Genomic DNA, 17,889 nt, shown 5'->3' on the forward strand with positions numbered 1-17,889 from the left:
CTATTCATTACCTAAACCCACATTGGCACACAACAAAATCATTTTCCTTGTGAATTGGGAAACTTCCAGAAAGAGTTTCCTTCGCTTTCCATCAGAACATTCTGAATGAGATAATCTGACATGGAACCATCACTGTCAGTCCCCCCAACAAGTGGCCATTCCCATTCAGTGACTGTGAGCACATTGGGTGATGTACGGCTCGAGTGGAACATGACGTTTTGAAAGGGTCACTGATAGACTTGTGTCTGGCACTTCCAGTTAAGTGGAGATAGCTTTCACTCAGAAAGCGACGTGTTATCCAAAACAAGGGAACAGACGTGCCAACATAAGTAGCACTCTGTTGTCATACTGCAAGTGGAATGGAGAGCAAGGATTGTATTAACGAGGAAAAGCGACCACTATGGGGTATGGCCACACGACACTCTAGCCAACGCAGGGGCACAGTGGCTTAGTTTATCATTTTATACTGAGCATAATTCACATGGCACTGCAATTTGCAAGGATTCCTTCATTCCTCCCAATCACAAATAACATCATTCATACCTTTCACGTCTCACTGTTATTTCTTCAGAAAATTACAATTTATTTCGCACTTGTAGCGGGATTTAATATTCAATATTAATACTTTAATATTTTTACCCTCATGTTTCCGTCGTCGATGTGATTCCGTCACTCTGGCAGGCGGCAAATCAATCGGAAAATTACCAAAGGGCACGCAATCATTTCTGATTAGAATGTCGGACACCCAGTCTGCCTGTCGAGACACAGTCCTCACAATCAACACTTTCTTTGTTTTTCCTGCCTACAACTTTTACCATTTGTCATTTCCGAGACAGAAGTTTTTATTAAAAACCTTTCCATGAACAGGAGCATTCTTCCAATTTTCTGAAGCTGTTTGCAAACTAGACTGGATTGTTTGCCCCTTTCACACGGGAAGTGCCGTTGCTGAGGAAGGGGTTTCTCAGGTCTGTGGCCCAAGGCAGGAATCCGCTGATTGAGGCTGTAGTGGTTGCTTTCTGCTGGCAGCGAAGGTTTGCAGATAGTGTGGTCGCATTCTGCTGCGAGTTCCCGTCTTACTCCACGCGGATTCGGGGTGAAGGTTTGGTGATTACAATGTCGGTACGTTATCGGTCTCAATGATTGATCTGAAATAATTGAAGCTCTGTGCCTGGGTGAGCTCGAGTCACCAACATTTCAGCCAAATGCGCTGACCATTTCAGACACAGAACGTGGCAGCAAAATCGGCCCTCTATGTATCCGAAAGGGAGCTGTTCGAATGGATTTGAGGAGGTTTTGGACAGGAGAAGCACTCACTGTTTTCACAGGCAGTCAATACTTTTCTCGCTTTTATCACCGAAAGCACCAGAGGCCTTCGGTGCCACAAACACTGAAATGAATAATATGAGTGCCTGTGTTTGCGGCTCCTAAGGCCTCTGGTCATTTCAGTGATAAAAGCGAGAAAATTACTGACGTGTATGTCATGAACCACTCACACAAATGGCAGAGAGACAATTTCAAACGGTACTTCCGAACACCCTGGACATTTAGCGCATTGCCAAGTCCCAGAATTTGCTCAATTAACAGAAAACAAACCGAAACAACAATGAACCATGAAAAGTGAAGATTTCCTATTCCGTTCGTCATTAAATTCGGCCAACAATGGTGCATCCATCTGATCGAGACAGCCAATCACTAGCCTCCCTCATCAAGACAGTAATGAAGGAAATTAGAGAAGTATAAAAACGTTTTATAACGCGATTGCCCACCGTTTCGCCACAGCAACAAAAATCAGCGAGCAGATTCAGTGCAGGATGTGGCTTCACAGCAGCGGTGAAAGAACGACCTCCATCCACTTTCCAGGAAAACGGTGTACACAAATAGTCTGGAATAATAACACCCAGCACAGGCTGCATGGGTCCCGTATACTATGAGTGCCAAGCCTTTCATATGAAGAGTGTGTTTGTGTTTGTCCATATGATAGTGACAGATGTTGGCCTCGTTCTAACTACTATCCTTGATAGTGTAGGGCTTGATATCCTCACCTTGCACGCGGGAGTTGATGGTGCAATTCTCTGCGGCAGAAAATCATAGAGTTTTTGAGCAGAAAGATGTGAAGCTCGGGTCCTCGGAGTTGTTGTTGGAAATTTCAACGGAGCGGGGAAGAAGGTTTGCAGCCTTTTCCTTCCCTTTCTCGATGATATTCTCAGCACTGCAGAAGCTCCTGTGAAACACTGCGGCCCTGTGGTGTTATGAATTGAATTAGTTTCAATCCCGCTGCTTCCGATTGTTGGCGTTGCAGAACATAAGACCCAATTTCCATCAGGTGCAGGACAAATGTATTTGATGAGATTCCAACAAGGGACTGCACGAAACAATATATAGGAGAAAGAGGCTAACTACGTGCGAGCTGCATTCTGAAAGTTAATCTAGCCCATAAACGCCATGGACAGCTGTTCCTTGTATCGATATGCAGGACACTGAGTATCTCTGATTGTGGGAGTTGGAACTGGAATTATCTGACCGTCTGCAGCACTGGTTACCTCTTTGTGTGAGGTAACTCCTGATGGAACATGTGTAAAAGTCTATTGCGCATTGAGAAATACATGCAAAATAGAAGCCCAGAGCAGCATTTCTGTTGTGTTTCTGGTGCTGCTCTTGACATGCCTTATAACATTGTACGTATTGTGTGCTTCCTGAAGGTTAAATGAGTGCTTCTATGATCGTGTTTTGGGCGGTAACTTCAATAACGTGCGTGTGAACCCAGGTACACCAATGTCTTTTTTGTCTTTCTCTTATTATGTGCAATTCCAACACAGTAAAGAATCAATTAATATTGGAAGATGACGCACAGAGGAGTGCGAAAGGCCGAGAGTTTAGTGATATTTATGCAATGATTAGAGATTGCCTTGATTCAGGAAATAAGGATGTAAAATGTGTTTTGTGTCGTGATAAGGAACAGTGAGAAAAGAAGTCAGCAGCAGGTATAGTTGACAAGCCCACTCGCAATAACCAGAGTGAGAAATAAGACGTACAAGAAAAAAGTACTGTCTGTGAGTGCTAAAAGATGGCAGTAATCATGGGTGATCTTAATTTCCCCTCTCCCACTCCCGGTTCTATTGTAAAGAATGTATGGAGGACAATAATCAATAAAATATGTATGGCCCATTGAACAAGACGAGCCATATCTTGGTCATCAATTACTTTACAGGCGACTTAGTTTCTGTCTTTTCTTGGAAACCACCTGAACCACACTTTTATTGGGTTTCTTTCCATATTAATATTAGTCTGTCTTTTGATTATTCCTAACAAAGTGCATGACCACACACTCGCAACATGAAACTGCAAGATTTATCCAATCACTCATACTATCGGTATCTTTTTGCAGATTTTCACGTCGTCATCAAAATAAGCCCGCTCACTGATTGCGTATCGGCAGCAGAACTGGGCACATTTCTCTCTGCCACTTCCTCCAAGACATTAAGACAGATAAATCATTGACCATTCTGGATTTCACTAATTATATGTTTTCAACTTGAAAAGTGTTCAATTATCACGATTTGGTGACTTCTTATGAGTAGACAGTGGACAGTTAATGCTGATTTATTACTCAACACCGTGAACTCTCTTATTGTGCAATGACCATTTATATGGCTCCTAATTGAGTGCTTGATAGAAATTCGAAAGGACTATACCGAATAGCTCCATTGATCAGCTCTGCTGGTCATGTTAGCAAAGAAGTCTGGCAAATTGGCAAGTGTGATTTTCCTTTCAATAAATAATGTTGACTCAGTTTGAGTGCAAACATCTATTGCAAACGTTGTGTTTTTATTCATTTTAAATGGTATCTAGCATTTTCCAAATTACAGCAAAGAGATTGGAGCAGATAGAAGTAATTTAGCCCAACAAGTCGGCGATAGCTTTCAATGATATCACGGCTTATTTATATAATCCTCAACTCCACTTTTCAGCCTTATCTCCGTAGCCCTTGATTGCAGACTGACAAAATGACTGTCTACCTCAGCTTTGAATGCACCCCGTCTTGACAGACCTCTGTTGGATGCATTTCCACAGAATTGCTATCCTCTGAAAGAGAGAATATCTTCCTCACGTCAGTCTTACAGGTTTGACCCCTTCCGCTGTGATAAGGCCCACTGGTCCTACATCTTCCACATCTGTAAATCAGAGCAGAATATACACCTGAAGGTGGGGCTTCACTCTGCAGAGCCAGCTGTGAGTATTTGAAACATTTTAATATCTTGACCTCAGATTATTCAAACAGACATGAATTGCACATTAGATTTGCCAAAAGTGAATCTTCTTCAAAATCATTTAGAGTCATAGAGTCATAGAGATGTACAACATGGAAACAGACCCTTCGGTCCTACTTGTCCATGCCGACCAGATATCACAACGCAATCTAGTCCCACGTGCCAGCACCCGGCACATATCCCTCCAAACACTTTCCATTCATATGCCCATGCAAATGCCTCTTAAATGTTGCAATTGTACCAACCTCCACCACATCCTCTGGCAGCTCATTCCATACACGTACTACCCTCTGCGTCAAACACGCTGATGTTTGATTTGGAGAGAACTGAGGAGTTTCGTTGAGGGAACTGCAATCTTAGATTAGCATAGTCATTGAGTCCTCCAGCACGGAGAAAGACTCTTTGGTCCAAACTGATCCATGCTGAGCAAAATTTTCATCCACTCTCACCCCACTTCCGTACACTTGACACATATCCTTCCAAACCTTTCCAATCCATCTAGTTGTCAAAGTGCATGTGAAATGTTGTTAATGTAATCGCCTAAACCACTTTTGCTGGCATCATATTCCAAATGTGTACTACTCTATGTGTATAAGATTTGCCTATCAGGTTTCCTTTTATACTTTACGCTCTAACTTTAAACTGGCTAAACTTATTTCAGCAAAGCTTTCGATAAGCTCACACACAGTAGGCTATGATACAATATTCGGAGGAATAGAATTGTGGGAGACATAGCAGTTTGGATCAGGAATTCGGTGGCTGAAAGAAAACAGAGGGTTATAGTTGATGGAACATTTTCATCTTGGTTTTCATTTACTAGTGGCATACCGCAAGGGTCGGTGTTGATCCACTTCTGTTCGTCATTTTTATAAATAACCTGGATGAGGCCTTAGAAGGGTGGGTTAGTAAATTTGTGGACAACACTAAGGTCGGTGGAGTTATAGATAGTGACGAAGGATGTAGTAGGTTGCAGAGAGACATAGATAGGATGCAGAGCTGGGCTGAGAGGTGGCAAATCGAGTTCAATGTGGAAACGTGTGAGGTGATACACTTTGGATGAAGCAATCGGAATGCAAAGTCCTGGGCTAATGTTAAGATTCTTGGGAGTGAAGATGAGCAGAGTAATCTCGGTGTCCATGTACACACATCCCTGAAAGTTGCCACCCAGAGTGACAGGGTTGTTAAGAAAGCATGTAATGTTTTGGCCTTTATTCATGGAGGGATTGAGTCCTGGAACCAGGAGGTTATGCTGCAGCTGTACAAAGCTCTGGTCCGGCCACGCTTGGAGTGTTGTGTACAGTTCTGGTCACCGCATTATAAGAAGGATGTGGACGCTTCAGAAAGGGTTCAGAGGAGATTTACAAGGATGTTGCCTGGAATGGAAGGAATGAGGAAAGGCTGAGGGCCTTGAAGCTGTTCTTGTTAGAGAGAAGAAGGTTGAGAGGTGACTTAATAGACACATATAAGATAATCAAAGGGTTAGATAGGGTGAGCAGGGAGAGCCTTTTTCCAAGTATGGGGACGGCAAACACGAGGGGACACAACTTTAAGACAGATGTCAGAAGTAGTTCCTTTACTCCGAGGGTAGTAAGGGTATGGAATGATTTGTTGTATCGGTAGTAGATTCGCCAAGTCTAAGTGCATTTAAGTCGTCATTAGACAGGCAAATGGACGTACACGGAATAGTACAGGTGGGATGGGCTTCAGATTAGTCTGATAGGGCGGTGCAACATCGAGGGCCGAAGGGACTGTACTGCGCTGTCATGTTCTATGTTCTATGGTGCCCTCTTGTCCTTGATTCCAGAACCATAGGAAAAAATATTACAGTACCGTGTTCACCATATCCATACCTCTCATAACCTTATGCAAGTGTCAGCCTGCTGCACATTAAAAAATAAAAAAAGGCCCAGCTTGTCCATCCTCTCCCTATTACTTCCCTCAGATGATAGAGGTCTGGCAAAATGCTTGTTAATTTCTTCTACACTCTTTCCAGTTTAACAACCACCTTCGTTTCACAAGGTGACCAAGACTACAATTCTCCAAGTGCACCCCTCCCAAAGTCTTGTACAAATGAAACATAACTTCCGCGAACTGACGTTTCGTGCATTTGCCCAAAACGAGCATTCGCCTGCTCCTCGGATGCTGCCTAACCTGCTGTGCTTTTCAAGGACTACACGCTGACTCTGAACTCCAGCATCTGCAGTCCTCCGTTTCTCCACCCTGCAACATCTCTCTGGCACTTCACTCATCCCTGGAACATCTGGATAACAATGACAACTACATCAGCATTCTGTATATTGGCATTCGTTCTTTCTTGAACACCATAATGCCAACATGACTCGTCGACAGAATCTGAGTCCTTGGACTCTTTCCTCACATCGAGAACTGGATCCTCAATTTTCTGACCTGCAGATCACACTGAATGAGGATAGTTGGTTACTCCTCCTCTACAATAATCCGCAATATTGGTGCCCATCAAGGCTGTGTACTCAGCCCCCTCCATATTTCTTACCCTCTCATAATTGTACCGCCAAATTCAGCTCTAACTCCATTTTCAGATTTACTAATAACACCACCAGAGTGGGTGGGTCTCAAACAACAGTGAGCAGTGTACAGGAAATAGAGCTTAATGACATGGTATAAAGACAACAATCTTTCCCTCAATGTCAGCAAAACAAGGGAACTGGCCATTGACTCCAGGAATTGGCCTGAAGGACAGACATTAGTCTCTGTCATTGGTGCTGAGTTGGAGGTGATGGACAGCTTCAAGTCCGAGGAATAAATATTACAAATAATCAGACTATCCATGTCAACTCTACAGCCAAGTAAGCACATCAATGCATCTACCTCCTCAGACGGGGAAGAAAAGTTTGCATTTTGGCAACTACTCTGACCAATTTTTACATTGCACTGCAGAAAACATTCTATCCAGTAACTTCGTATGGTCACTGCTAAGCCCGTGCTGCAAGAAATTACTGAGATGGTGTACCTAACCCAATCCATCACGCAAATCATATTTCCTTCCATCGACTCAATCTTGAATTCCCACAGCTTCAGGAATGCAGCAAACACAATCAAAGGCCCCTCCCACCACCGCAATGCTCTTTTCCAACCACTTCCATTGAACAGAAGATGCAAATGTTTGAAAATACGCATCAATGGATTCAAGAAGAGTTACATCCTTGCTGTTATCAAACTTGTGAATGGATCAGTCACATATAGAGTTAATCCTTCCCTGCACCTGGTCAAAAGCTGTGAAATTTATTAAACTGATGTCCTTATGTAAGGTATGATTTGTACTGAAGAGAATGCAACACAATATTTTTCACTGTTTCTCAGAATGTATGACTATCATAAAACAAGCAAAACTAATCTGCATACTATACGTTTGGGGCTGGTCTTCTCGATAACACCTTAAACCTAGGTCTCCTGTGGTCTGTGTAAAAGACTTCCACTATCCATTACTTCCATGCCTGTCATAATTTCGAAAGGATCTATTTAGTCACCCTCAGCCTCGATGGTCATGTGAAAGAAATGATTTATTATATTGTCCCGCACCATTTATGATGGGAGCTGGCGGGACTGCAGAGTTGATGTCTGATCCGTGAGTGATGAAGTCAATTAGCCTTGTCTATCCGTTACTTCTTATGGTTTCTGGCATGCAACTATTTATGTGTAGTAGCTTCACCAGGTTGGCAGCTTACGTTTAGATATACCCAGTGTATGCACTCATAAAACATAGAACATAGAAATGTATAGCACAGAACAGGCCCTTTGGCCCACGAGATTTAATCCCAATGTCAAATATAGTAACTTAATCTATGAACCCCTCAACTCACTGCTATCCATGTGCATGTCCAGCAGTCGCTCAAATGTCCCCAATGGCTCTGCTTCCACCACCACAGCTGGCAACCGATTCCATGCATTCACAACTCTCTGCGTAAAGAACCTACCTCTGACATCTCCTTTGTACCTTCCTCCTAATATCTTCAAACTATGACTTCTCATACCAGCCAATCCTGCCCTGCGGAAAATTCTCTAGCTGTTGATTCTATCTATTCCTCACATTATTTTATACACCTTGATCTGGTTTCCTCTCTTCCTCCTTCTCTCCAGAAAGCAGCGTCCGAGCTAATTCAATGTTTCTTCATAAGGCAAGCCCTCCAGTCCAGGAGCATCCTGGTAAACCTTCATTGCGCTTTCTCCAAAGCTTCTGCATCTTTCCTATAGGAGGGTGAACAGAACTGGACACAATATTCCAAGAGTGGTTTCACTAGGGCCTTGTAGAGCTGCAGCAAAACCTCGCAGCTCTAAAACTCGATCGCCCTTAATGAAAGCCAAAACACCATATGCTTTCTTAATAACCCTTTCCACTTGGGTGGCTACTTTAAGGGATCTATGTACTTTCAAACCCAGATCCCTCTATTCCCCCACACTGCCAAGGATCCTGATTTTAATCCTATATTCAGCATACGTGTTCCACCTTCCAAAATGCGTCACTTCACGTTTATCCAGGTTGAATCCGTCTGCCATTTCTCAGCCAAGTTCGACATGCTATTAATGTCGCGCTGCAGCCTGCAGTAGTTGTCCATACCGTCGACAACACCTGCAACCTTCGTGCCATCTGCAAATTTACTAACCCACCCTTCAACCTCCTCATCCAAGTCAGTGATAAGAACTACAAAGAGCAGAGGCCGAAGAACAGAGCTCTGCAGGACCTCACTCAACACTGACCTCCAGGCAGAATACTTCCCATCTACAACGACTCTCTGCCTTCTGTCAGCCAGCCAATTCTGAAACCAGATCGCCAAATCTCACTGTATGCCATACTTGCTGACTTTTTGAATGAAACTCCTGTACTCTTCATTTGACCAGGTTTTATCGCTGGCTCCAAGTCATAACCCTCCCATTCATCTGCTTCCCCTGCCCTTCATTTTCTTCGTTGCCATGTCTTTGGAATGTACTTTCTTTCGAGCCTTTCTAAATTTGTACAGTGCATCCTGGAGGCTGTCATTGAATTACACCATGCAGAAGGACTGGTTAATAAGATGCCTCTCGTGTGGCACCTTATCAAAGGCCTTTTGGAAGTCTAGATAGACCAAATCCACTGGGTTTCCCTGGACTAACCTACTTGTCACCTCTTCAAAGAATTCCAACAGGTTTGTCAGGCACAACCTCCCCTTACTAAATCCATGTTGACTTGTTCTAATCCGACCCTGCTCTTACATGAATTTAGAAACCTCATCCTTAATGATATACTTAAAAATATTTCGATGAATTCAGCATTTCTGAATGCTTTTCACGTCTAAATGAAGACCTTGTGAAGTGTATTCACTTATATCAGAGAAACAACAGTCCGACAATGAGAGCATAAGATTGTGCTTTCATCAGCGTGAACATGTTGATGGGACCTCAATTACTGGAAACTTAGAAAGCATTTCCAACACTGCGTCATTAAAACAATTTATTGTCTCTGTGAAACCGTTGGTGTATCAGGAGGATGGATGACTTAAGTGCATCCTTTCCCGAATTCAGAACATATCAATGACCTCTCCCCAATATGAATTCGCTCATCTTTCAGTACGTTTGAGAAATGCAAGAGCAGGTGAATGGCCTCTTTCCAGTATGAACTCGCTTGTATTTCAGCAGATTGCCGGAATCAATTAATTACTTCAAATCACATCGGACGAATGGTCTTTCCTCTGTGTGAACTCACTGGTGTCTCAGCAGACTGAATGACTGAAAGAATCCTTTCTCATTCTTAGAACAGGCGAACGCCCTCTCTCCACTGAGTTCGCAGATGTAAAGTGAGATCAAATGACGGCCTGAACCCATTCCCTATGAGAGAACACTTGAATGGAATCTCATCAGCATGAACACATTGATGGCACAGCAGTTCGTGAGACCTTTTAATGCCTTTTCCATACTCTGGACCATTAAATGGTTTCTTCTCCGTGTGAACCCACTGGTGAGTCAGCAAGTTAGAAAACTGAGTAACTCCCTTTCCACACTCAGAACAGTTGAATGGCTTTTCCCCGGTGTGGTTGCCCTGATGAATTTTCAGAGCAGACAAGTAATTGAATCGTCACCACATTACCGCAGTTTCTCTCCAGCGTCCCTCCAATTATGTCTCGATATTTCAGATAGTGAATACTTTTACTCCACTGTGAATGTAGCTTTCTGCTTTCGTTTTCAAAGGCCGCTGAGGTTCAGGCTACATTGAACAAATCAACTCCATCAAATTCTGATGTGATGCTTCGTTTCAGTTTCCCAACTGCAAATCCTCATCTTTGATACCCGTCAAATAAAACCAGAAATATCTCAGTAAGAGACAACTCCTCAGAACACCAAAGCGTATGATTTTCATTCTTCGTCGGATGTGGTTATTCCAGAACATTTCAGCATTTTTTGTTCATTCCTGATTTGACTGGACAAGGTGATGATGAGCTGCCTTCTTGAACTATCGTTTCCGAGTGCTGTCAGGAGACCCAAATTATAGGGGAGTGAAATCCACAATTTTGACCTAGTGATTCTGGAGGAACAGCAATATATTTCCAGATCAGGATGGTAAGTGGGTTGTCGGTCTTTTCTATCTGTCTAGCGCCCTTTTCCTTTTAGATGGAAGCAGTTCTCAGTTTGTAATGTACTCTTTAAGGAGCCTTCGTGAATATCTGCAGTGCATTTTGTGGATGGTGCAGACTTCATGTCTGAGTGTTTGGTTGTGGTGGGAATGTATGTTTGTCGATGTTTTATTAGTTGTGTGTTGCTGCTCAATTCAGCTGCTCTGTTCTGGACGGTGTTGAGCTTTTCAGTATTGTTGCAACTGCAGTAAAGAATCTTGAAGAAGGTTGTGATTTAAATATCTCTTGCTACTCAGATGCTGACGAATCTGTTGTGCTTCTCCTGTGCACTGTTTCTTTCACACTGCAATCACCCAGGCGAACAGGAACTATCCCATCATGTCTCATTCTGTATTGTAAAGGAGTAAACAGTTGGTAGGGAAAGAAGAAAAGAAAGAGAAGAACATTTGGTCAATGAGGTAAATAACGCTCTCGCTCGCAAAGTGAACAGCTGTTAATGGAGACTGCCGGTGACAAATCATAGGTAGCGTTTAATCACAGGCTATGTGTGAGACAGGCTTTAGGGAGTCAAGAAAATCCCTGACTATGACCAACTCTTGTGGCCACAATGGTGTATGGCTGCTAAAGTTAGTTTCTCAAAGACATTGTGACTTTTACAGCACCAACGAATGACTTTGGCCCCATCTTTCAAATGTCCATCATGAAGCAACGATCCATTCTCATCCCATGTTTTTCAGAACATGCTCTGGAACTTTAAGCGCTATGGTACTCCAAGTCATCAACGAAATATTTTCCTAATTCCACCACCTCCAGCGAAATGCTATTACCAAACATATATCCCCCTCCCCGCCCTTGTCCGCCTTCCCCAGGAACCATTCCCTCCGGGGCACCGTCGTGCACTGTGCCTTCACTCTCAACACCTCCCCCAACAGCCCCATGGAAAATCACGGAATGTGTGACACATACATTCATAGAACATGAGAACGAGGAGCAAGACTTTGCCATACGGGCCTTAGAGACTGCTTCGCCATTCATTAAGATCATGCCTGATCTTTCCATGGACACGCATCTACTTAACCAACCTCTGAACGTAGTCATTACTTCCTGTATTGTTCAAAAAACAAAGGCAGCCCTAGCTTAAAAAACAATGATTGATGTAGCATCAACTACTTCGTTGGGCAAGCAGTTCCAGAGAGGTACAACCCTCTGGTTGAAGAAATTCCTTCTCAATTCAGTCCTATATCTCCTTCTAATCTAGAGGCTGTGCCCTCTTGTTCTAGTTTCATCCACCAATGGAAGCATGCTCTCTACTTCTATCTCACACATGCCGTTCATAATTTTATATGTTTCCATAAGATCCGGCCTTATTCTTCTGAATTTTCGATATAAGCCTATTCCACATAGTCTCCCGTCATCAGCGAACACCTTCAAACCCGGAATTCCATCCGCCCGAATATTTCCCATAAACCCAATATTTCAATGTTCCTCTGCAGATTTTCACAGTCTTCCGCACACTTTGCTCTGCTACTCACCTTTGTGTCAACTGCAGACCTTGACACGATGCGCATGGCAGCAAAATCCAAATCATCCATATAAATTGTAAGTAATTGCGGTCCCAGTACCAATCCCTGAGGAACATAGTTGATGGTCAATACATTAGCACTCATTTATCCATACCCTGCGCTTCCTTTTGTGCAAACAATCCTCAATCCATGCTCATACTTTACCCTTAACAGCATGCATCCATTTGCTTTCAGCCCCTGAATGGCATCTTGTCGAGTGCATTTTAAAAATCTAAGTACACCAATTCACTGGGTCCCCTTGAACACCATCCCCGTAATGCCATCATAGAATTCGAAAATTTTGCAGGAATGACCTGCTCTTCATTAACCCATGCTGCGTCTGTCAAATATCTGTGGAGATGCCCGCTATTTCTTCCAAGATAATAGACTCAAGAAATTTCTGCACTACAGAGGTTAAACAAACTGGTCTATCATGTTGGAGAATGGGTCTGGGTGGGTTGCACTTCGGTGGTCGGTGTGGACTTGTTGGCCAAAGGGCCTGCTTCGACACTGTTAGTAATCTGATCTAATTATTGGGCAAGCCAAACAAAGAACAGCCAGGGAATTCCTAGAAGCATGGCACTCATCCACAAACTCCATCAACAAACACATCGACCTGGACCCAATATACCGGCCACTACAGCGGACAGCTGAAACTGACAACCGGAAGCGGCAGGGATAGGCCACTATAAATTCCGGAGGAAACACCACAGAAGCGCTTCACAGGAGGCTCCCAAGCACTGAGAATGTCACCTAGACAGGGGACGAAACGTTTGCAACAAAAACTTCCAGCTCGGCAAACAGAACCACAGAAACGAGCACCCGAGCTACAAATCTTCTCACAAACTTTGAATAGAAGCTTCTGCTATCCGTCTTTATATTCTGTGATATTTTTAATGCCATGTTCTTTCTCACACTTTTCTGTATTAAATTCCATTTGCCAACCCTCAGCCCAGCTCTGCAGCATACCTGTGTCCCTATGTAACCTACAATATCCTTCAGCACTATGCACAACTGTACCGAACTTAGTGTCGTCCGCAAATTTACTAACCAATCCTTCTCCGCCCCCATCCAGGTCGTTTATAAAAAATGACAAAAAGCACTGAACCCAAAACAGATCGTTGCAGTACACCACAAGCAACAGAATTCCAGGATGAAGTTTTCCCATCAAGTATCACCCTCTGTCTTTTTCAGCTGGCTAATCTCTGATCCAAAGCACCACATCCCCCTCAAGCCCATGCCTCAGTATTTTGTGCAGTCACTTGCCATGGCGAAATTTATCAAACGGCTAACTGAAATCCAAACGTGCACTACATGAATGGTTGTATCCTCATGCATTTGTTTAGTCAACTGGCGAGTTTTGACAAGAGTTGTAGCTCAGGTTTAGCTTCCAGATGAAGATTTGCTCACTGAGCCGGAAGGCTCATTTCCAGACGTTTCGTTACCCTCCTCGGTAACATCTCCAGTGTGCCTTCGGGTGACGGACTGTTCATGATTTCTGCTTTCTATTGATCTGTTTATGGTTCTTTGGGTTGGTGATGTCATTTCCTTTAGTTATATCATTTCCTGTTCTTTTTCTCAGGGAGAGGTAGATGGAGTCTACCTCGATGTGATTTTGAAAGATTTCCAGTTGGAATGACATGCTTCTCGGAATTCTCGTGTGTGTCTCTGTTTCACGTGTGCTCGGATGGATGCGTTGTCCAAGTCAAAATGGTGCCTTTCCTTATCTGTATGTAAGGATACCAGTGAGAGAGGGTCACGTCGTATTGTGGCTAGTTGATGTTCATGTATCCTGGTCGTTCGTTTTCTGCCTATTTGCCCATATGCAAATACTGATGTCATTTTCAAGAACTGTAACAAACATTGCATTAGACAAACATTACATTCGCCTGAGACAACACATCCATCCGAGGACAAGCCAAACCACTACATGCAGGAGAATTCCTCGAAGCATGGCATTCCAACCAGAACTCTATCAACAAACACTTCGAGTTCGACGCCATCGACTAACCCCTTAAAAAAAAGAACTGGAAATGACAGCACCACCGGAAATGACATCACCAACCCAAAGAAACCTAAACATATAAATAGAAAGCAAGAATCATGAACAGTGCTTCGCCTGTAGAACCACTGAATTTGATAACTAGTAGGGTGACAAAACGTCTGGAAATGAACTTTCCAATTCAGTGAGCAAACCGACATCCAGTTTAATGACCTACTCACAGCATTCATTAATGTTTGTGAGTCTCGCTCTCCCATTCACAAAACGGGCTTGACTTTCCCTCATAAACTTATTCCAATCGAGATGATTACAAATCTTATCTCTTCGACCTTTTGAAACACTTTACCCACAACCGATGGAAGGGTCAATGGTCTATAATTTCCAAGGTTTTCTCTACTACTACCCTTTTTGAATGAGGTAGAAACTTTTACTATCCTGTAGTGTTCTGGTACTATAACTTTGGACAATGACAACATAAAGATCAAAGTGAAAGGCTCGGAAATCTGATTCTTGGCTTCCCAGAAAATCCTCTGATAAATCCCATCCGGCCCAGGGGAATTCCTATATGTTCACATTTTCAGAGTTTGTAACGTCTTATCCTTGGGAAGTTCAATCCTATCCAGTCTAGTAGCCTGTTTCTCAGTATTGTCCTCGACAACATTTTGTTTTCCCAGTGCGAATCCTAACAAAAGATATTGCTTTAGCGCTTTCCCCCATCGCTTCTGACTCCACGCACTACTTACCACGACTATCCTTCATTGGCCATATTTTATTCCATTCATTCTTTTAGCCCTCACATACCGGAGGAAAGCTTTAGGATTTTCCCTTATCCTATCTGCCAACAAATTCTCAGTTCCCTCCTGGATCGTCTTCAGTCTCTCTTCAGGTCTTTCCTGTTTAACTTGCATCTCTTAATCTCCTTAACTGAGCCTTCACATCTCATGGTAACACAAACCTTCTTCATCCCAAGAAGAGATTCAACTGCCTCAGTAATCATGATTCCTGCGCTGGACAATTTCCTCCCTCTCTGACAGGTACATACTTATCAAAGACACACAGAACCTGCTCCTTGAATCAGCTCCACATTACTATTCTGCCAATTCCATGCCGTTTCTTTGCCCAACCTGTGAATGCGTATTCTTATTAATCGCATTGCAATTTTCTTTCCCCCAGCAATAGTGCTTGCATACCAGTGTATACCTATCCCTTTGAAAATCTAAAGTAAACATAACTGAGTTTTGGTAACTATCACCAAAGTGCTCATCTACCGCCAAATCTAACATCTTGCCGTGTTCATTACCCAGTACCAAACCTAATTTGGCCTCTCCCCTTGTTGGCCTGTTCCATTACACATTATTTAAGGAATCTATCTCAGATACACTCAACACTCTCCTCCTCAAGGCTACCCTGACTGAGCTGCTTCGACCGATCGACATGTTGATGAAAATCCCGCATGATAATTGCCATACCATTTTTTCAGGTGTTATTTATGTCATTGTTTATTGCCCTCCCCAATGTAATCTTAAAATTTGGAGCTGATAGACTCCGACAATCAATGACATTTTCTTCTTGGAAAATCTAATTTCCTCCCAAATGGATTCAAACTCATTCTCCATAGAACTTATATCATCTGTCAGCACTGGTCTGAGGTTGTCCTTGAATGTTTGGGTTACACCACCTTCCTTACCACCCTTTCTGTCCTTCCAAATTGTCTCATGCCCGTGAATATTTACCTCCCAGTCTTGACTATGCTGTCTCCATGTCTCTGCAATGTGTATTAAATCGTATTCATTCGTGATGATTTATGCTGTTATATCTCCAACCTTTTCCGAAAAGTACGAGCGTTCAGGTATAGTGCCTTTCTGGTCACATTCTTACCCATTGATTAACAACATCTCTAATAATATCTTCTAAGGTATCCTTCCTTCTTGCTTCTTGCTTCTCATCACTTGTCCATTTCTGACCACCCTGCTTAGTATACAAGTGCTCAAATACACCTTCCAGGTGCAGCAATACTTTCCCTACACTTCGCACAATCTAGTCTACTAGATACACTTCTCATATTGTGGTCGCCACTACCTTGGGAAACGAATTGTGGACTGAATGACAGTTTGCAGAATGTTAAGTTCTATCGCCAAAAATGTCCCTGAGCTTCCAGTTGACTGCTCCTTTAGCACAGAACCATGTTTCCTAGCCAACGTCTCTATCTCAGGTTTACCGCAGTGTTCCACCATAGCTCAGCGCATGCAGAAAAAGCAACAGACCATTTTTTGCTTGAGGACCCCACGACCCTGCATATCAATTTCAGTCATTTTAAAGGCCTGAAGTTTCCCATGTTTTGGCCCCCGACACACTCACCAGACCGTGTTACACACTACCTTTGGTCAGTCATAAACAGTCTCTGTGAACAGTTGTTCATGCTCCAAACAGATCATTATCAATTCCGATGTCCAACTGTTAGTCTTTCTCTTTCGGCTCTGTCCCAACATCTCGTTTCCTCCTAATTACTGCGCCCCCACGTGTCAAGGACGGGGTCACTGCACCAAAAATGTTAACTCCGATTTCTCATTCCAGCATCTTTTGGTCTTGCCCCTGAGGAAGGTTGATACTGTGCTTCCGTAATGACCCCCTGCACATAACACTGTTTTAATCCTGAAATTTTCACTTGTTGATGAATCCCATTACAATGTAAGCCACTGGCATCGACTTGGTAGGTCAATGAAAATAGAAATCATGTGGTTGGGATTTGTGCCACAGTTCTGTTCTAGATGTGATAAACAACAGAGAGCAAAATCTCCGTCATGTCAGATGTGAACAGATAGGAATCTCCACAAGCGGTTGAATTAAGTGAATGTTTTTCAGTTGGAGAACATTCAAACCATTTCTCACTGTACTAGCCTGTGGCTATCAAAGCAAAATATTTCATAACCACAAATGCTTAATACAGCGTTTTCGAGTAAAAATATCTGAATGATCTCCCTCCAGAGTGACAGTACAGTCGTGTCAGCAAATGGGATAACTGAGTGAATCACTTTCTTTGTTCAGCGAGCGAATAGTCCTCTTGTTGTAAGATATAGGGCAAGAATGCAGGAAGAGGGATGGAAAGGTTCTTAAGCATTTTGAAATAGAGACTGTGGAAGTGTTAGTGGTTCTGAAAAGCTTGAAGTGGGCATATTCCCAATTCAGGACGCACTTGTATCTTGTGTTCCTCTCTGTGACAAGGGAGAAAATTACATGTGTTCTGAGCAATGGTTTACTTTCATCTGTGTCTTTGTAGTGGACTGGACTAACGCAAGATTGGGAGAGATAAACCAGAGAATCACACAGAGGGCGTCTCATATCAGTTGGAGGGAAACTTTTGGAACAAACCTTGAAGGAGAGAGTTAACTGCCACTTGTCCAGGCAAGGTTTCATCAGGCAGAGTCATCACGGTTTTGTTACAGAATGTTATACCTAACAGATTGGATCAAATGCGT

This window comes from Chiloscyllium plagiosum, unplaced genomic scaffold (genome assembly GCF_037043375.1).
Source record: "Chiloscyllium plagiosum isolate Xiang-an unplaced genomic scaffold, Cpla_swu_hap1 HiC_scaffold_29, whole genome shotgun sequence".
NCBI classification, from domain to species: Eukaryota; Metazoa; Chordata; class Chondrichthyes; order Orectolobiformes; family Hemiscylliidae; genus Chiloscyllium; species Chiloscyllium plagiosum.